The 22,711-nt window shown below is 34.1% G+C and overlaps 1 protein-coding gene across 1 annotated transcript in view; it reads left to right on the top strand.

Annotated features, from left to right (window-relative positions):
* Nucleotides 1–22,711, top strand: part of fras1 (Fraser extracellular matrix complex subunit 1) — a 1,008,712-nt gene that overhangs the window by 509,038 nt on the left and 476,963 nt on the right. The gene's annotated exons all lie outside the window — the stretch shown is intronic.

The following is a 22,711-nucleotide window of genomic DNA, read 5'->3' as shown; positions in this document are numbered from 1 at the left end:
TAATTTTAACCTCCTAAGACCCAGGAAATGTCAGCAAAGGACAAGCTTTTTTTGTTTTTTTATTTAATAAGTGCCTATATTGGGAACATCATGATGCAACAGTTTTTTCAGGGAAAAAAACAGTAATTCATGATTTATTTTGATTATTTAAACATTTAATTATTTTGATCGGAATTTATAGTGTGACAATTGACAGGCGGAACCCTTTAATTGGCTATTGCTTATAGGGGTGTGTATTGGCAAGAATCTGGCGATACGATACCAATCACAATACTAGGATCACAATACAATCTTTCACAATGTTAAAAATAAGCAAATAAATAAATACAAACAAAAATAAATAAACAAATATGAGCAAAATAAACAATAACAAGGACAAAAATGAACAAAGATTTGAGGAACGTGCGCAAAATGAACAGAAATAAACAAAGAAAAAGACAAAAAGCCAACAAATATGAGCAAAATAAAGAATAACAAGGACAAAAATGAACAAAGATTTGAGAAACGTGCACAAAATGAACAGAAATAAACAAAAAAAATGACAAAAAGCCAACAAATATGAGCAAAATAAAGAATAACAAGGCCAAAAATGATCAAAAATTTGAGAAACGTGCACAAAATGAACAGAAATAAAGAAAGAAAAATGACAAAAAGCCAACAAATATGAGCAAAATAAAGAATAACAAGGATAGAAATGAACAAAGATTTGAGACACGTGCACAAAATGAACAGAAATAAACAAAAAAAATGACAAAAGGCCAATAAATATGAGCTAAATAAAGAATAACAAGGACAAAAATGAACAAAGATTTGAGGAACGTGCGCAAAATGAACAGAAATAAACAAAAAAAAATGACAAAAAGCCAACAAATTTGAGCAAAATAAAGAATAACAAGGACAAAAATGAACAAAGATTTGAGAAACGTGCACAAAATGAACTGAAATAAACAAAAAAAATGACAAAAAGCCAACAAATATGAGCAAAATAAAGAATAACAAGGACAAAAATAAACAAAGATTTGAGAAACGTGCACAAAATGAACTGAAATAAACAAAAAAAAAAGACAAAAAGCCAACAAACATGAGCCAAATAAATGAATTGAATTTGTCATGTTTAACCCCCTTTACGGCACCCCAGCCCCCACCCCTTCACATGAACGCTTAAATTGGAGGGGTAGGGCTAAGGGGGAGGGGCTGGGATATATGACTAAAAGACTTTGCCTTGATCTTGTTCTGTAGAAGCAGGACGACAAAAGTACTACATCCTGATACAACTGCAGTTCCAGCTTAGTTACAGTATATCTGAACTGAATTTACTGGCGTCTGGGGTGAGTTTTGTGTCAGAAATTCCGAAATGAAGGACTTGTTTTTGAGGCGCAGCGGAATCGGAGTTACAGCAACGCATAATGAAAAAGCCACTTTAAACCCTGAAGCAATCATTATGAAGTGTGAAGTCTAAAACGAGTACAGAACTTTTAGAGGGAGACACAGAACGACACATGGAGGGAAAAGTAGGCCTCTTGTAATCGCCGCATCTGTAAATCCATTCTTTTGTTGGGTCGACGTGTCTAGACTGGGGGGGGGGGGGGGGGGGGGGGTTGTGTCAGCGAGGACCACACAGCTTCATTTTTTTTACGCCTGTAACTTCAAATAAAGGCGATGGCCCACTTTGCACGATGGCTTCCTGAAGTACGACTGTTATCAGACCGCATCCCCGGGAGAAAACATCCCGACAATCTAGCTCCGGCCTCTTTTCAAACTGCAGAAAATTGCGCGGAAAAAGACTAATTGAGAGGCGTCGGAGTCTTTCCCTGTAGGACTCGGGTGAAAGATGTTTCTGCAGGAAGATACTGGAAAAATGCACGATGTAATAATAGGATAATGTGTGGAATAAATCCGGGCCCATAGGAGAATATGATCCACCAGTCTGCACGCCATGCATTTGGAAGTGGAGCGTATCTTTTTATGCGCTTCAAAAATGGTAACTACGCCATAAAGAAGGACTCCGAGGACCCAAATCAATACTATTTCAGTTTTATATTCAGTTTTAGTCGGTTCAGTCAATAATCCCTGACGCCTGAGTTATCTTATCTCCGCCGTGAAGCCATTTGTTTAGCGCCCGGAGCCAGATCGCCTGCGGAGCGTTGGCAGGAGGAGTGCTGATACGTGTTTTGTTGTAAAGTGATGTGATATGAAAGGTGTGGATGTGAGATGACAGAGAGGAAGCGCTTTTTTTTTTTTTTTTTCCCCTTCACTCACTTGGACTCTGTTGATATTGGAGCCGCTTCAGAAGGAGAGCGTGACTCACCTGGCATGTGCAGGAGGTTGGAGTTTATGCTGTGCAGATGTTAACCAGAGGAAAGAGCGGCTCTGGACGGAGAAACGCACCATCAGCTCCTCAGAAATATCTGACGGACACTTAAGGGTTTTAGACCAAAACACTTCACCTGTTAAAGGAAAGGGTTTGGACGAGTTGCATAGCAAAAGAAATGCAGTCGAAAAGAACAAAAATGCACAGGAAGCCACAACAAAATACCATTAATTTACACTGTTGATCATTACCTCCGCCAAGGAGGTTATGTTTTTGCCAGGGTTTGTTTGTTTGTTTGTTTGTTTGTTTGTTTGTTTGTTTGTTTATCTGTCCGTTAGTGTGCAACATAACTCAAAAAGTTATGGACAGATTTTGATGAAATTTTCAGGGTTTGTTGGAAATGGGATAAGGATGAAATGATTAAATTTTGGTGGTGATCAGGGGTGGGGGGGCCCACAGGGGGGGCCCATTTCCAACAAACCCTGAAAATTTCATCAAAATCTGTCCATAACTTTTTGAGTTATGTTGCACACTAACGGACAGACAAACAGACAGACAGACAGACAAACAGACAAACAAACCCTGGCAAAAACATAACCTCCTTGGCATGGGGGGGCCCACGGGGGGGGGGCCACTGATCAGCCTTGGCGGAGGTCTGCGCTCTCCGAGTGCTTCTAGTTTGTTTGTTTGTTTGTTTGTTTGTCTGTCCGTTAGTGTGCAACATAACTCAAAAAGTTATGGACAGATTTTGATGAAATTTTCAGGGTTTGTTAGAAATGGGATAAGGAAGAAATGATTAAATTTTGGTGGTGATCGGGGGTGGGGGGGCCCACGGGGGGGCCCATTTCCAACAAACCCTGAAAATTTCATCAAAATCTGTCCATAACTTTTTGAGTTATGTATCACACAAACAGACAGACAAACAGACAGACAAACAGACAGACAGACAAACAGACAGACAAACAAACAAACCCTGGCAAAAACATAACCTCCTTGGCGTGGGGGGGCCCACGGGGGGGGGCACTGATCAGCCTTGGCGGAGGTGTGCGCTCTCCGAGTGCTTCTAGTGTTGTGAGTTTGTTGGTTTTTATTTTTCGCGTAAAAGTTTAAGTTTAAGAAGTGACAAGTCTGGGAGTCATTATAGACTCAGACTTAAACTTTAAGTCCCACATAAAGAAAGTCACTAAAACGTCATTCTTCCACCTCAGAAACATAGCCAAAGTAATTCCGGTTATAAATCGAAAGGATGCTGAAAAACTGGTCCATGCTTTTACCTCCAGCAGACTGGACTACTGTAATGCACTCCTTACAGGTCTCCCAAAAAGCAGCACAGACAGACTTCAGCTGATTCAGAACTCTGCAGCTAGGTTATGAACCAAAACCAAGAAGAGAGAGCACATTACTCCAGTGTTGGTTTCCCTGCACTGGCTACCGGTAACCTACAGAACTGATTTTAAGATACTACTCCTCACGTATAAAGCTCTAAATGGAACCGGACCAAGTCACATTGCAAACTCACTGATCGATTATGTACAAACTAGAACACTGAGGTCATCAAACGCAGGGTTACTAGCGACTCCCAGAAATATTACAAAGAAAATGGGGGACGCAGCCTTTACTAACTATGCACCAAAGTTATGGAATACAATTCCAAAAGACATTAGAGAAGCCAGTTCACTGAATATATTTAAAACCAAATTAAAAACATTTTTATTCTCATCAGCCTTTGAAAGGAGATAAAAATGGGGTCACAATTCAGGAACCAGGAATGTGTGGTTTTTATTTTTATTTTATTTTATTGTATTTCTGTTTTTATTTTTTATTTTATTGTATTTCAAATTTTATCTTATTTCTTGCACTTCAAAAATTCTATGTATAATCAAATATTTTAATGTGCGCTGTTTTTTTTAATTTTTATTTTATTGTATTTCACTCAAATTTCATTTTATTTCTTGATGTATAATCAAATCTTAATGTATTTTAATATTGTATTTTTTCAATCAATGAGAAGCACTTTGGGCTGCAATTTCTGTATGAAAGGTGCTATACAAATAAAGTTTATTATTATTATTATTATTATTATTATTATTATTATTATTATTATTATCATTATTATTATTATTATTATTACCAACAACCAAACCAACTGGAATTTACCCATGGGTCAAGTCACGCGCCTGTTGACTTTGAATCAAAAAATTAGAATTGAGATAATGATTTCACACTTTTTGTAGTTCAATAGTATAACATCTTAAGTTTCTAAATCCATTTAAATATTTGCCCAAAAAAATGTTTTTCAAGAAAATTACGGAACTTTTTATACAAACTAAATTCAGTCCCTTGGAAAGTTCTCTAAGAATGAATAATAACATAAATTACCACTGCTATAATTTGAAATCTCAATCACATATTTCTGTTTTCAATATAGTTTTATGACCTTTTACACACCCTTTTATCATTATAAAAATCATTTTGTCTGAAAAATTGGTGTGAATTGCTTTTTTAAGCATTTTAACCCTTTCATGCACTGTCCACTCCAGTGGACAGTTCTTCTCCAGCTGTTCTCTTGTATATTCATGGGTTTTGTTGTTTTAGTTCCATATCAGCCAACACAGTGGACGCTAATGCACCATCCCATACACTGTAATTCAGATCATTACTGTAACTTTACTGTTCTTGATAAACCTGATCTGCAGTAACATGTTTAAGTGTAAATCAATTGTTATTTGTTAGACAAGAAGGTTTTTTTTTTGCATATTATCTCCATGAAGTGAGTAATTACTAGCATTAGAATATGTTAAAATGTGAGAAGACATCAGATTAGCAGCGTTAACCCATAAAGACCCAGTGTGACTTTTGTAGCAGTTCCCAAACACTTTTTTCTCTCTATTTAACCTTTCCTAAGTGATTTATCACCATTTATTGTAATATTATCCTCTGCATATTGCAAATTTTCAGTGAAAATCAAGTTTTTTTCTTAGATTTAATTTACTAATCATGTAGATGTTCATTATTGCTCAGATAAAAGTTGAAGGTTATTATATCCGAAACAGAGAAAACTGAAGAAAAATGGACTTTTTCAGCAAGGATTTCAATAACTGAACATAAAACAAGCATTTCCATCCACTATCACTGATTCAACTCCATGGTTTTTACTGGTGAATCAATATTGTAGAAGATGACGGTGTTTCCACGTTCACTACAAAGCCTCTGAGCACCCAAATGGGTCACATCTGATGACCATGAAGAGATGACAAACTGTATTTTACGCCAATTATTTACATGTATTGATAGGATTAGTGGATCAACAGGTATTAAACAGTTTAGATCAGTAGATGCTTTTGGCGGTCGGTGGATGTGTGGGTCTTTATGGGTTAAAAATGTTTTTATTTCATTGTTTTCATATCACTTTCTGATATTGGGTTTTAAACACGTTTCTTTACTTCAAAAATTAAATGCATGGATATTTTTGTAACTCCATAGAAAAAGAACTCGATCGCATTGTTTTTTTCATGGCTAAACACTGAAGAAAAAAATCTTGACTAAGATTCTCATAATTCGTGCATGAAAGGGTTAATATCAGATGGTGCCAGTTGTGTAGGGAATTTCACTTTTCTCAAAAAACATGTTTTTTTTAAACTACTCATTAATCAAATGAGCTAAACCAATGGAAATTTCTGAAAGTAAGCATTTAACCCTCTGCTTAAGCATGGCTTCATTGGAATGTAAGATTATTTTGTCACTAATCTAAAAAAAAAGATTTATTTATTTTCCCTACATAACCAAAAATAGGTCTGGACATGAAATAGCTGCTTGTGAAGGATTTTTTTTTTCTTTCACTTTCTATTGATTTAACTTTTCAAATCAATAATTATGATATTCTATTGTCTTCATTATGGATTTGGTATACATGAATATTACATTTTCTGGAAAATATTTCCTCTTAATTGAGATCAAAGGGTAGTTATGACAGGATATTGATGAGACTCAACTTGAGCAGTCTGTCAGCTGGTATGAGTGGAGCCACAGATAAGTTCCTCAAGTCTGGAACAGTCTCAGAGCTTCTCTCAGCTTTTCTTTTCAATATAGCCAAATTTACTCATTATAGAGCCAAATTTACTCAATATAGAGCCAAATTTATTCAATATAGAGCCAAATTTATTCAATATAGAGCCAAATTTACTCATTATAGAGCCAAATTTATTCAATATAGAGCCAAATTTATTCAATATAGAGCCAAATTTATTCAATAAAGAGCCAAATTTACTCATTATAGAGCCAAATTTACTCAATATAGAGCCAAATTTATTCAATACAGAGCCAAATTTATTCAATATAGAGCCAAATTTACTCATTATAGAGCCAAATTTACTCAATATAGAGCCAAATTTATTCAATATAGAGCCAAATTTACTCATTATAGAGCCAAATTTACTCAATATAGAGCCAAATTTATTCAATATAGAGCCAAATTTATTCAATATAGAGCCAGATTTACTCATTATAGAGCCAAATTTACTCAATATAGAGCCAAATTTATTCAATATAGAGCCAAATTTATTCAATATAGAGCCAAATTTACTCATTATAGAGCCAAATTTATTCAATATAGAGCCAAATTTATTCAATATAGAGCCAAATTTATTCAATATAGAACCAAATTTATTCAATATAGAGCCAAATTTATTCAATATAGAACCAAATTTATTCAATATAGAGCCAAATTTATTCAATATAGAACCAAATTTACTCAATATAGAGCCAAATTTATTCAATATAGAGCCAAATTTATTCAATATAGAACCAAATGTATTCAATAAAGAACCAAATTTATTCAATATAGAGCCAAATTTATTCAATATAGAGCCAAATTTATTCAATATAGAACCAAATTTATTCAATATAGAACCAAATTTACTCATTATAGAGCCAAATTTACTCAATATAGAGCCAAATTTATTCAATATAGAGCCAAATTTATTCAATATAGAGCCAAATTTATTCAATATAGAACCAAATTTATTCAATATAGAGCCAAATTTATTCAATATAGAGCCAAATTTATTCAATATAGAACCAAATTTATTCAATATAGAGCCAAATTTGCTCAAAAATGAGCCAAATTTATTCAATATAGAGCCAAATTTATTCAATATAGAACCAAATTTATTCAATATAGAGCCAAATTTGCTCAAAAATGAGCCAAATTTATTCAATATAGAACCAAATTTACTCAATATAGAGCCAAATTTATTCAATATAGAGCCAAATTTATTCAATATAGAACCAAATTTATTCAATATAGAGCCAAATTTGCTCAAAAATGAGCCAAATTTATTCAATATAGAGCCAAATTTATTCAATATAGAACCAAATTTGTTCAATATAGAGCCAAATTGACTCATATAGAGCCAAATTTACTCATATAGAGCCAAACTGACTCATTATAGAGTAAGTATGCTAGCTTTAGCTTTAGCATCCCTTACTTCAAGACCTAATGAAGGTAATTACCCGGATGAATTCTCATCACACTCTGCACACTAAATAATCAATTATACCTTTTTTTATAATTAACCTTCTGTTATCCGAGTGAGTGTATTATGCACACTTCATGTAATAAAAGGTCATATTATTTTAACCCCGCCCTCCAAAGTGGAGGCAAGGGATATTGTTTTTGGTTCGGTTTGTTTGTTTGCTTGCTTGTTAACACTCTAGCAGCAAAACTATTGGTTGAATTTATACCAGACTGGGTTTGTAGATTGTCAGTGACCCAGAATGGATGTCAATACATTTTTACATAAAAAATTTTAACTTTAAATTTTCCCAAAATGTAATGGTATCTATTTTGGGTCACTGGCAGTCTATAAACCCAATTTGGTATGAATTCAACCAATAGTTTTGCTGCTACAGACGTGAAATTTTGCCCTTTTAATAATGGGAGAAGAAAAACGTTTCAAAAATTCATAAAAAACTTAAACTTTGACCTAATTTCCCCTAAATGTAATGGCATCTATTGTGGCTCACTAACAATATATAAACCACATTTAGTATGAATTCAATCAACAGTTTTGCCGCTACAGACATGTGAAATTTTGCTCATTATAAGTAAATGGGGAGGATAAGACTTGAGAAATTCATGAAAAATTGAAACTTTTACCTATTTTTCCCAAAATGTAATGGCATGTATTCTGGGTCACTGGCAGTCTATAAATCCAATTTGGTATGAATTCAACCAATAGTTTTGCTGTTACAGACGTGAAATTTTGCCCCTTAATAAGTAAATGGGAGAAAAAAAAAGTTTCAAAAAATTCCTAAAAAATGTAAACTTTGACCTAAATTTCCCAAAATGTAATGGCATCTATTGTGGGTCACTAGCAATATATAAACCAAATTTAGTATGAATTCAATCAATAGTTTTGCTGCTACAGACATGTGAAATGTTGCTCGGTATTAGTAAATGGGGAGGATAAGACTTAAGAAATTCCTAAAAAATGTAAACTTTGACCTAATTTTCCCAAAATACAATGGCATCTATTGTGGGTCACTGTCAGTCTATAAACCCGATTTGGTATGAATTTAATCAACAGTTTTGCTGCTACAGACAAGTGAAATTTCACCCACTGTAAGTAAATGGGGAAAAAAAATTGAAAAATTCATAAAAAATGTAAACTTTGACCTAATTTTCCCAAAATGTAATGACATCTGTTATGCGTCACTGGCACTCTGAGAACTCAGTTTGGTATGAATTCAACCAATAGTTTTGCTGTTACAGACATGTGAAATTTTGCCTCTTAATAAGTAAATGGGAGAAGAAAAATGTTTCAGAAATTCATAAAAAACTTAAACTTTGACCAAATTTTCCCAAATTGTAACAGCATCTATTGTGGGTCTCTAGCAATATATAAACCAAATTTAGTATGAATTCAGTCAATAGTTTTGCTGCTACAGACATGTGAAATTTTGCTCGTTATAAGTAAATGGGGAGGAGAAGACTTAAGAAATTCATGAAAAATGTAAACTTTGACCTAATTTTCCCAAAATGTAATGACATCTGTTATGGGTCACTGGCAATTTAGAAACCCAATTTGTTATGAATTTAACTAATAGTTTTGCTGCTACAGACATGTGAAATTTTTCTCGTTACAAGCAAATGGGGGGGTGTGTGTGTGTAAGATTTAAGAAATTCATAAAAAATGTAAACTTTGACCTAGTTTTCCCAAAATACAATGGCATCTATAGTGGGTCACTGTCAGTCTATAAACCCAATTTGGTATGAATTTAATCAACAGTTTTGCTGCTACAGACATGTGAAATTTCACCCACTATAAGTAAATGGGAAAAAAACAATTGACAAATTCATAAAAAATGTAAACTTTGACCTACTTTTCCCAAAATATAATGGCATCTACAGAGGGAATGCACATCCGTCACTTCCCCCCAGGCCACGCCCCTGTAAGTCAGACTGAGTGGCAAAAACAAACCGGCTCAACATGGCGGAGCATAGCAGTAACTACAGCGAGACCCGGAAAAATGTGGAATATAGCATGAAATTAAAGACAGTTGGACTGGACATGGATCCATACAAGCTACCAAACAACATGTGTTCTACCAACACTGATCTGTGACAGAAATCACCTATCCTGACATTTATATGAACCTGATTTCAATGCCGGGAAAATCCCCAATGCAAAGGCTGAAAGCATCCAAAAGACAGAGTTGTTGACATCCTGGTCCTGGTTAATTAGAGGATTCCAGCTGGTGAGTGCTTTAATTCAACATACTATTGTTTTGGAGGTTTTGTGTCAGTGCAGACGTATTTTCTTGGCGGTGATTTGGGCGGTAAAGGCCCAGCACTAGTGCTCACAGTTCACTACTGATTTACTGGAGTTGAACCCTTAGTATTGACCCAAGTGAGTGGATGATCTACTGGTACTGTGAAGATTTAAGGAGAGTTCCCATCAAATACTGGATCCAACACAGATCCAACAGCTGATGCTAGAGTAGCCCCTTATTTGGAAAACTAGGTTAGCCTCAGTTTAAGCTAGTTTACAAATTATGTAGAACACAAGGTTCAGAATCACACAACGGAAGACACAAACGTTTCAGTTCTGAAACATAGAACTGAATGACAGATGCTAACATTAAGAGCTTTACTAAGAACTAAAACGATATGTAATTTAAGGTATGATTTTACACAAGAATACAGCATAAATTAACATTACCTGACACGAAATGTCAACCACAAATCCAGGTTTCGTTGCCTGGATTCCAGTTCTTTCTCTGAATTGCAGCGATCCATCTGCTTCTTCTGTCTTTGGCTTTAGGTCGCCGCTAAAACGATAGCTCTGAGTTCTTTTTAAACCTATTTGTGCGATCAATGACACAACAGCTCTTCCCCATTTTTTTAGATTGTTCTAAAGTTTTCACAGTATTCAAGCCAAAGCCGCTACTCATCTCCTTCTTTCTGCCACTCAGTGGGTGTAACCGAGGTGACTTCTGCTAGCGGTGACGTCACGTACATACCCTCTATTCTGGGTCGCTGGCATTCTATAAACCCAGTTTGGTCTGAAATTACTCAATAGTGTTGCTGCTAAAGTGTTAACAATCAAAGTAACAAACAAACAAAGCGAACCAAAAACAATACCCCTTGCCTTCCCTTCGAGGGGCGGGGTAATAAATGTAAAAAAACATCTGAAAGAATCATCATCAAGACAAACTGGCCCAGGTGTCATAGGTCCAGTTTGTGGATCACAGATCGTAGAAAACATCTGATCCTTCTTCTGTTGTTCTACTCTGACTCCAACTCTTATGAATTCATCACCACCAACTTGAGTTCAGAAGGGTGCATTTAATAAACACCAAAGCAGAACGTGTGTAATCGAAACGACACCGAATCAGCAAAGTTCCTCAACAGTCCAAACTAAAAGCCAAAAAGCCTCGTTCTGCAAAAAACACAGCTTGAATTTCCTGGCACACTCAGATGATGTTTAACCAACAGCAGATATTGAGGAGGGTGACTTTGACCCCTTCTGTCAAAACACTGAGCAGTCTTCAGTTTGTTAAAATAGCTTCCTGCAGGCTGGATATTCCTGTAGAACACACAGAAAAAAACACACCAGTAAAAGTGGAATATTCTAAAGAAAGTACAGTGTATGAATAGATTTATTTACCCGGGCTGTGGTAACGCAGAAACGATAGAACATGTGTCTGTTTACAGGCCAAGAACACCCACTGTTTTCCATCAGATAAGACTCGAAAAATGACACGTGAAGTGCACTGCCTTCAGTTTGATTTTCTCTTGTAGCTCGTTAGTTCGGCTTTTTAATGTTTGTTTCAGATGCATTTTGGCGGTCGAGACGCATTTGAACTCTGTGGAAAGTATGTTAATGAAATTCATCTTCTTAAAGAGCAGATTTTCTCACGTCTGCGGAGCAAAAACGAGAAAGATCCAGGTTTTGATGTTGGTGAAAAGAAGACGAAAGAGACGGACAGAAACCATCTCTGCATGTGTTGTTTTTTTTTAATATCTGATGCAGTTCCGAGGGCAGGTCTTGGCCTACTTTCCACTTGTCTTGTAGCTCATTAATTTTGCTTTTTAAACCATAAAGACCCAACGCTAATTTTGCGTCGGCTCCCAAATTATTTTTCTTTCTCTCTATTTAACCTTTAGTAAGTGATTTTCCACAATTTGTTACAATATTATTCTATATATACTGAACAAAAAAAGAAACGCAAGTATGTTTCGGTATTGGTTTATATGGGAGTTTTATTATGAATATTGGTTTCATATGAGATATTTATATCCAGCTGTGAAATTTACAGTGGGTCTCTCTTGCTGTCCTTGTAGCACTAAGTTGACGGTCACGGAGACGGGCCAAGCGAATATGGCGATCCTGATTACAGGTGGTCACACATGGTCTTCCAGATCTTGGTCTGTCCCGAGTAGTCCCTGTGTCATGGAATCGTGTCCTCAGCCTACTGATGGTGGACTCGTGCACTTGCAGACGTCTGGCAACGTTGCGAGCCGTTAAACCAGCATCAAGCGTACCAATGGCGCGTTCTCTCAGATTATCGTTAAGGCGAGGCATCGTGGTAATGCAGTAACTTTTGAATCTTACCATTTCTTTTTATAGCCCCCGGATAAACAAAGGGAATTGCCACTCCCATTTGTTGCTCCCACTACCATATCACTCAAAACGTACCACACTTCCGATACTTTGTACACGTGCTCAACACCACTCGTGGTCGTGTTTACCTGCAAACACACGCTCCAATGGTTACAACTCACTTATTGTAATGTGTATCTCAGTTGACAACTCAACAGGACAGCTGAACTCTTGCCTAAATTAACGACCAAAACTTGCGTTTCTTTTGTTGTTCAGTATATTTGGCATTTTTACTATATGTAATTACCTATATCAGGGTTTCTGCGGGTCATTAAAAAGCATTAAAAGTCATTAAAAAGATTTTGTGAAAATTAAGGCCTTTAATCAGGGGTGTCAAACATGCGGCCAGGGGGCCAAATGCGGCCCACCAAATGGTCCAGTTCAGCCCCTGGGATGTTTTTGCCAAGTGCAAAAATTCCACAGTCTTGAGTTGAATTAAGCAAAAGAAAAAATTAGCTTGAATTAAGGAAAAAATCTTGAATTAAGCCACAAAAAAAAATCTTGAGTTAAGCCAAAAAAATCTTCAATTAAGTAAAAAAAATCTTCTGCTGCCCAGAGAATAAGAGGAACTTTACAGTGAGTTAGTTTCACTTTCACTCCTGCTCAGACAATGACGCTGCCATCCCCCCACACACAATCATATTATCACGGCCCCCCCCCCCTCCCCGCGCGCGCGCTCCAACAAAGATGGACTGGTAATCTCCTCCGCTCCGACCAACCCCCGCACTGGCAAAAATCATGGACCACTACCGAGCGCTCTTACGAGGTTGGACTGCTAAACGCCCCCCCCGAAAACCACAGACCCCCCATCTTATGAAGTATACACACACACACACACACACACACACACACACCCATGTCCATGCACTTCCTGTCTCCCTCACAGTTTCATTCTGCCAGCAGCCCTGGGTGTTAAAAGTGTAGGGGAGACTGGGGACAGTTGTAACACAGGTCAGTTGTAACTCTTGCTATTGCTCCAATCAGGAACAACTTAGGACTCACCTAATTCACTCTGCACATGCTCAGTTTAGTCCTTAGTCCACGGGGGAAGTTGTAGTGCTGTGAGGCAGACACGTCAATATTTATGAGTGAAAACAGAATTGTGTGCTCAGTCATATTTTTTGCTCTAATTATTTTTATGATTCCATATTTTGTGTTTGAAAGTTGTGTAAATGATCTTTGTCAGATAAACACAGATTTATGCAACTGTTAATGCACCCGTCCACAATTATCTAATATAAGGTTATTATATCCTGTGTAGATCAGTGTTCTTATTTCATATATCGGCCAATATATCGGTTATCGGCCAATATCTGATATCGGCCGATATATTGGATATCGTCTTTTTATTAGCCCCCAGTATCGGCATCGGCCCCAGAAATCTCATATCGGTCGGGCTCTACACTATAGTGACCAGTATGCATGAAAGGGTTAATGTTTACGATGCATTTTGACCGTGAAGACGTGCCTGGACTGTGTAAAGAGTAGGGCTGCACGATACGGACAAAATTTCATATCTCGTTATTCATGCCAGATATCTCGATATTGATACGATATGACTACGGGTTCGGTGAAAACCAAGCATTTTTCAGAAAAATACTAACATCATAACACAAAAGAATGTGGAAAGTGCAGTTTTATTTATAAGAACTCACTGCCAGTCATCAACATTAACATGAAGTACAAATAAATTAAATTTGTTGTGACTTCCAGAGCTGTACATGCAGGGCGAGCACGGGGGAAATCTATATCGTTTATATTGTTGCTTTTTCGATATTAACCCTTTCATGCACGAATTATGAGAACCTTAATCAAGATTTTTTTCCTGAGTGTTTTTATTCCTCTTTAGGCATGAAAAAAACAATGCGATTGAAATTTTTTTTGGTTTTTTTATGAACCTATTTTTCATGGAATTACAAAAATGTCCGCTCAGCTGGACACCATGCGTTTAATTTTTGAAGCAAAGAAACATGTATTTACTGTGTGAAAACTATGAAATAAATGTTTTTTTTTAATGTTGCTAATCTGATGTTTTCTCACATTTTAACATACTATAATAGTAATTATTACTCACTCAAATAATATGCAAAAAACAACAAAACACAACAACTTAAAAAAACAAACAAACTGTTAATTACAGTCTAATAACAACTAACAATTGATTTACACTCAAATATGTTTCTGCGGATCAGGTTTATCAAGAACAGGAATGTTACAGTAACGGTATGAATTGCAGTGTATTATGGGATGGTGCATAAGTATCCACTGTGCTGGTTGATATGCAAGTAAAACAACAAAATCCATGAATATACAAGAGAACAGCTGGAGAAGAACTGTCCACTGGAGTGACCACTGTGCATGAAAGGGTTAATATCTTGAATGTTAATATCTCGATATCGATACGATAACGATATATCTTTCAGCCCTAGTAAAGAGTGTGTTAATGAAATGCATCTTCTTAAAGAGCAGATTTTCTCACATCCATGGAGCGAAAACCTGTTGCCTTTTCAGATTAAACCGTTCCAGCGCTGTTTGATTTTAATCGACTTTCACCTGGTAATCCCTCTAAATGTTTCTCATCTCTGTTAATCCTGCTCTGAGTGGCGCTTTTAAGCCGTTTTCCTCCCCGTATACCGCCATGCCAGTGGGCTCTTTATCTGTTCTCCTCTCCGGGCTGTCACATAACTCCTCACCTGCAGAACCCCGTTGTTCTCGCTGTAGATGTTTATCTCTACATGGGACGGGAACTTAAAGGCGCCTCCCGCTGCACCAGCCCAGAAAAACAACGATAGCATCAGATAAAGCGCCGCCGAGGTGTTCGTCATTGTTCTTCTAAACTCAGCTGCTTTTTTTCTGCAGATTCTACGGGTCTGTAAAGGCATGATGGGAGATCCACAGACCTTGATCTAAAACAGGGCTGTCAAAGTCACTTTAGTTCAGGAGCCACATTCAGCGTAATTTGATCTATAGTGGGCCGGACCAGTAAAAAAAATACAAAAAAAAAAAAAAAAAATAACCTAGAAATAACATCAACTCTTAATTTTTCTCTGTTTTCGAGTGAAAGAAGTAAAATGACATTATGAAAATGCATACATCTACAAATTATCCGTCAAAAAAATGTAAAAAGCATGAACAACCTGAAATATTTTAAGAAAAATAAGTGCAATTTTAATAATATTGTGTCTCAGTTTATTATTGACATGTGCATTACAACTTCCAGGTCACAGTGGATCTACAACTGCACAAAACATTTAGAGATTTGGAGAAAAATAAGAAATAACAAGAGGAAAACTTGGCCAAAAATGTGAAAAATATGAACAAAATGAACAGAAATTGAACAAAAGCTAACAAATATGATCAAATGAAGCAATAACAAGAACAAATATGCACAAAAATTTATAAAAACTTGAGAAACATTAACAAAATGAGGAAAACTTGTATAAAAATGTGAACAAAATGAAATATCTTAAGAAAAATAAGTGCAATTTTAATAATATTGTACCTCAGTTTGTAATTTACACGTGTGCATTACAACTTTCAGATCACAGTGGATCTACAAATACACAAAACATTTAGAGATTTTGAGAAAAATAAGAAATAAGAGGAAAACTTGTACAAAAATGTGAAAAATGTGAACAAAATGAAATATCTTAAGAAAAATAAGTGCAATTTTAATAATATTGTGTCTCAGTTTATTATTGACATGTGCATTACAACTTCCAGGTCACAGTGGATCTACAACTGCACAAAACATTTAGAGATTTGGAGAAAAATAAGAAATAGCAAGAGGAAAACTTGGCCAAAAATGTGAAAAATATGAACAAAATGAACAGAAATTGAACAAAAGCTAACAAATATGATCAAATGAAGGGATAACAAGAACGAATATGCACAAAAATTTATAAAAACTTGAGAAACATTAACAAAATGAGGAAAACTTGTATAAAAATGTGAACAAAATGAAATATCTTCAGAAAAATAAGTGCAATTTTAGTAATATTGTGCCTCGATGTATCATTTACATATGTCCATTACAACTTCCAGATCACAGTGGATCTACAAATACACAAAACATTTAGAGATTTTGTATAAAAAAAAAAAAAAAAAAAGAAATAACAAGAGGAAAACTTGGCCAAAAATGTGAAAAATATGAACAAAATTAACAGAAATTGAACAAAAGCTAACAAATATGATCATATGAAGCAATAACAAGAACGAAACATGCACAAAAATAAACAAAAACTTGAGAAACATGAATAAAATTATGTTAAAATTGCACTTTCTTCGCTCAAGACATTTCATGTTGTTCATATTTGTTCTGGTTATTCACATTTTTTGAAAGGAATGTTTGTGAATGTAAATATTATCATGTAACTTTCCCTTTTTATGCTAAAATAAGTAGAAACATTTGTAGTTGTCATTATTTGTAGGTTATTAGGATTTTATTTTACTGGTCTGATCCATTTTAGATCATATTGGTCTGTATGTGGAACATGAACATTCTTTATTGTTAATTTCTTCAGTATAATTTTTTGCATTTGGACCAGAATGGACCCTACTCATTTTATTAGCTTTTTTGGTTATTTTGTTCATTTCATTGATCATTTTGGTCTTTTTTATTCATTTTCTTTTGGTTATTTTGTTCATTTTATTGAGTATTTTGGATTTTTTGTTTGTTTGTTTTTTTGGTCATTTTGTTTTTGGTTTTTTGGTTATTTTGTTCTTTTTATTGATCATTTTGGTCTTTTTTAATTCGTTTTCTTTTGGTTGTTTTGCTCATTTTGATGATTATTTTATTCATTTTGTGGATTATTTTATTCATTTTGTTGAATATTTTGGATTTTTTTTGCTCATTTTGTTTGTTTTTGTGGTTATTTTGTTCATTTTATTGATCATTTTGTTCTTTTATTCATTTTCTTTTGGTTATTTTGTTCATTTTGATGATTATTTTATTCATTTTGTTGAATATTTTGGTCTTTTTTTCTCATTTTGTTTGGGTTTTTGTTATTTTGTTCATTTTATTGATCATTTTGTTCTTTTATTCATTTTCTTTTGGTTATTTTGTTCATTTTGATGACTATTTTATTCATTTTGTTGAATATTATGGTCTTTTTGCTCATTTTGTTTGGGGTTTTTTTTGGTTATTTTGTTCATTTTATTGGTCATTTTGTTCTTTTATTCATTTTCTTTTGGTTATTTTGTTCATTTTGATGATTATTTTATTCATTTTGTTGAATATTTTGGTCTTTTTTTCTCATTTTGTTTGGGTTTTTGTTATTTTGTTCATTTTATTGATCATTTTGTTCTTTTATTCATTTTCTTTTGGTTATTTTGTTCATTTTGATGACTATTTTATTCATTTTGTTGAATATTATGGTCTTTTTGCTCATTTTGTTTGGGGTTTTTTTTGGTTATTTTGTTCATTTTATTGGTCATTTTGTTCTTTTATTCATTTTCTTTTGGTTATTTTCTTCCATTTTGATGATTATTTTATTCATTTTGTTGAATATTTTGGATTTTTTTTTTGCTCATTTTGTTTTTTTTATTTCATTCATTTTATTGATCATTTTGGTCTATTTTATCCATTTTCTTTTGGTTATTTTGTTCATTTTGATGATTATTTTATTTATTTTGTTGAATTTTTTTGGTCTTTTTTGCTCTTTTTTTTTGTTTTTTGGTTATTTTGTTCATTGTATTAATCATTTTGTGAATGGAAACATTATCCTGTAGCTTTCCCTTTTTTACACTAAAATAATTAGAAACATTTGCAGTCATTATTATGATAGTATTTTACTGGTCTGATCCATTTTAGATCATATTAGTCTGTATGTGGAACCTGATCATCCTTTATAGTTAATATCTTCAGTATAATTTTTTGCATTTGGACCGGATCGGACCCTTTGGTGGACCAGTTTTGGTCCCCGGGCCGTACGTTTGACACCCCTGATCTAAAAGAAACATTCAAGTTTTTAATGTGGGTGAACAGACAGACTAAAAGGGTGTATTGTCTACCTTTGAAGTGCTGGTTCTCCCAGAAGCATCATGTGTTGGGTCTTTATTTCATCCTCATTAAAACTTCCCTTTCGTGGACTTTTTCACATAATGAATGCGAGCCTTCATCTGTTGCTCTTTTTTTTTTTTTTTTTTTTTTTCTGTCTTCAGTTTACAGCAGTACTCCCCAAAAAAAGCTTTGAATGTGCTGCTTTTTTTTTTTAACACTACATATAAATCAGAATTTTCTTAATTAAATTTATTCCCTTGGAGATCCCGGTTCATTATTCAGAAAGGCAGACGTGCACGGAGGTTTATTAATGGTCTCTTAACTGTCTGTACAGAACCACATTTTTACTAAAAAAAAAAAAAAAAAAGAAAGCATTAGAGCTCATTTTATTTGACACGTTGACTCTTCAAAACCAGACCTTAAGTCGATGAAACATCAGATAAATGCAGTGAAAGTTGACGTTCAAATCAGTGTGGTTGTTTGTGTCGCGTGAAGCTTCATTTGTTCCGTGTTTTTTTTTAGACGGAAAATTATCATCAGTCATGTTTCCGTCAGTGGGTTTAATATAAAACAAATTCAATTCACAGAAAGTCCTCAATATCCCACAAGTTTTGAGGCTGTTTATTTTTTATTTATTTATATATTTTTTAAACGTCTATGCTCAAAGTGGTTCTATGTAGTATTGATATTTCAAACTGGTACCAGCAGGGGGCAGTCTGGGCCCAAAACACACTTAACGACCAAAAATACCAACGAATCAACCCTATGTATAAAAGTAATTGTTTCCACACATCTGTATTATAGTATCAAGTTTTCTTTTTTTTTTTTTTTTTTTTTTGCACAAATGATTGCAGTCGTTACAGGAGGGTCTTTTGTTTTTCATTGTTTGTTCATTTTATTGATCATTCTGGTCTTTTTTTTATCCATTTTTCTTTTGGTTTTTTTGTTCATTTGGATAATTTTCTTCATTTTGTGGATTTTTTTCTTGTTTCAGATATTTTTATTGCGAAGGCTTATCAGAGTACAGATTTGAGATCCCTTGATTGGTACGTTATGGTTGATTTTTTTTTTTTATTACGACAATATCAAGTTTTCCTCTTCAAAATAAAACTCATAGATGCTTATTTTAACAGTCGCTGAAAATTACTGTGAAAACACTGTGGTATAAACTGTGTCTGCTGATAGTTTACATTATAGCTCTGTTAGCTTAGCTCTGTTTTATTTAGAATATTATTTTTTTTAGATTCTCCAACTTTTTCAACTCCATACCCAGAATATAAACTTTATGAACATTGATTTTTTTTTGTTTTTATCCATGACTATGATTTCAGATGTTCTACCTCCAAATTTCTAAATATTTTTTCTTGTTCTGACTGTAAATAATAATTTTCTAGCAAAACCATCTACTTTCTTCACATCACTTTTCCACTGACCCTCAAATTACACAATATAATATAACTTGCGCATGAAAATTTGCCTCATGGAAAAACGACAATTTTGCCAAAACTCTCGTTTTTTGATGGAAGAGGTGTTTTTTCTGGTGTAGCGAAATTGGTATATAGTGCAAAACTGCAATGGAAAAACCTTTTTCCACAACTAGAGTCACGTGGACAAACAAAAACAGATGTGACAGACGTTACAACAAGAGAAGAAGAGTTTTAAAGAAATATGGCGCGGTATTTGTGGACACACCAGGAAAGTGAATCATTTTTTAACCCTTTCATGCATGAATTACGAGAACCTTAGTCAAGATTTTTTTCCTGATTGCTTTTATTCCTCTTTAGGCATGAAAATAACAATGCAATTGAAATTTTTTTAATGAACCTATTTGTCAGGGAGTTACAAAAACCATGTGTTTAATTTTTGAAACAAAGAAACATGTATTTAAAATCCATGATCAGAAAGTGGTAAACTGTGTGAAAACTATAATTAAACATTTTTAATGCAGCTAATCTGATGTTTTCTCACATTTTAACATACTCTAATACTATTCCTTGTCTGAACAATAGAAAACACTATATTTACTCTAATACTAGTTGTTACTCACTTCATGGAGATAATATGCAAAAAAAAGAAAACTGTTAATTACAGTTTAATAACAATTAGCAACTGATATATGCTCAAACATGTTACTACATATCAGGTTTATCTAGAACAGCAGTTACAGTAATGGTCTGAATGTCAGCGTATTATTATGGGATGGTGCAGAAGTGTCCACTGTGTTGGCTGATATGGAACTAAAACAACAAAACCTGTGAATATACAAGAGAACAGCTGGAGAAGAACTGTCCACTGGAGTGACCTATGCATGAAAGGGTTAATTTAGTACAAGATAGAGGGGTAATATATAATAATAATGAATATATTTGTGAATCAACATGATATTTACGTTCGTCACCATGTTTATGGAATGACTTCTCGAGTTATCTCACCATAATAAATAAACAAATTATCGCATTTTTATTTAATGGAAAAACGGACATTACGCTCTTCTGTTTTTTCGACATTTAGTAAATATCAGTAAAGTTTTGCGCAGATGTCCAATGGAAAAGCCACTAATGAGGAAAAAAAAATCTCCCATGAAATTTAAAGTGAATATTGATGTTTATAAACTATATGGACAAAAGTATTGGGACACATCATGACTATAGCTCGCTAATTTGACATAAGAAGCAAAGGTAACAATTTAACCCTTTCATGCATAGTGGTCGCTACAGTGGACAGTTATTCTACAGCTGTTCTCTTGTATATTCATGGGTTTTGTTGTTTTTCTTTCACATCAGCCAACATATTGGACGCTCATGCATCATCCCATGCACTACAATTGATAACATTACTGTAACTTTGCTGTTCTTGATAAACCTGATCTAACATGTTTTAGTGTAAATCAGTTCCATGTTATTGATACACTGTAATTAACACTTTTTTTTTTTTTTTTTTGCATATTATCTCCATGAAATGAATAATGACTAGTATTAGAGTACATAAAAATGTGAGAAAACATCAGATTAGCAGCATTAAAATGTTCTTCTTTCATAGTTTTCACAGTAAATACATATTTTTTGCTTCAAAAATTAAACGCATGGTGTCCAGCTGAGTGGATATTTTTGCAACTCCATAAAAAATAGCTTAATGAAAAAATAATGGCATTGTTTTTTCAATTCCTAAAGAGTAATCAAATCACTCAAGAAAAAAATCTTGATTAAGGTTCTCGTAATTCATACATGAAAGGGTTAAACCAAACTAACCAAAGTAATAAACTATATATTCTGACATTAGTCATTATTGTTTCGTATCCCAGACCCCTGTAAAGGAAAAAAAAGAAAGAAACACATGAATTCAACGTGTCCACATACTTTTGTCCACATAGTGCATCTACAGTTTCACTGACACCACCCCTGTGAAAACACTCTTAAAGCCTTCGAAGGTTGTATTTTTTTTTTTTTTTTTTTTTTTTTACTTTTTTGATGTTCAGTGTCTATTTTTACCTTGTTACATCCTTTAGTCTTGTTGCATCATTAACCTTGTTACATTTTTTATTTTGTTGTTAAAGTGTGTCTTCTATGTTTTAAGACATTTTCATCTTGTTGCATCTGAAAACTGACGACTCCCTTCTGCATTTCATCTTTAAACATTATTCTTCTCTTTTCATGGGAAAATAAATCCACTTATCATATTATTACCATATATATTCCTCATATATATCATAACCATCTACATTAGTGAAACACATATTATTAACCCTTGTCTCTCTGTTGGAGTCTGACCTGTTTCCTGACACTGTGGGATCTGAACCTTCATTTCTGCGTCTTTTACCTAGTGTTTTATCTTGTTGCATCATTAACCTTGTTACATTTTTTATGTTGTTTTTGTCGAGTTATGTCTTGTCCGTCTTGTTACATTTTCATCTTGCAGTTGCATCTTTGAAAACTGATTTTATTTGTCCGTATATAAACATTTTTTCTTCTCTTTTAATGAGAAAAATCCATTTACCTTTTTAATTACCATATCTTCCTGAGACCCAGAAAACTAAAAGTTGTTTTGTTTTGTTTTTACGTTAAATAATTGCCTTGATTAGAAAAAGCCTGTTGCACGAGTTTTTTCAGATGCATATGTGTTTTTTATGCTTATGGAATATCCTTTGCACCAAACAGGTTTTTTTTTTTTTTTTTCTTCAACATATAATTAAACATATACTATTAAACCTTGTTCCTCTGATGGTTTCTGAGCTGT

Source organism: Sphaeramia orbicularis, chromosome 9 (genome assembly GCF_902148855.1).
Source record: "Sphaeramia orbicularis chromosome 9, fSphaOr1.1, whole genome shotgun sequence".
NCBI lineage: Eukaryota > Metazoa > Chordata > Actinopteri > Kurtiformes > Apogonidae > Sphaeramia > Sphaeramia orbicularis.
This window is presented reverse-complemented; position numbering and strand designations above follow the sequence as displayed.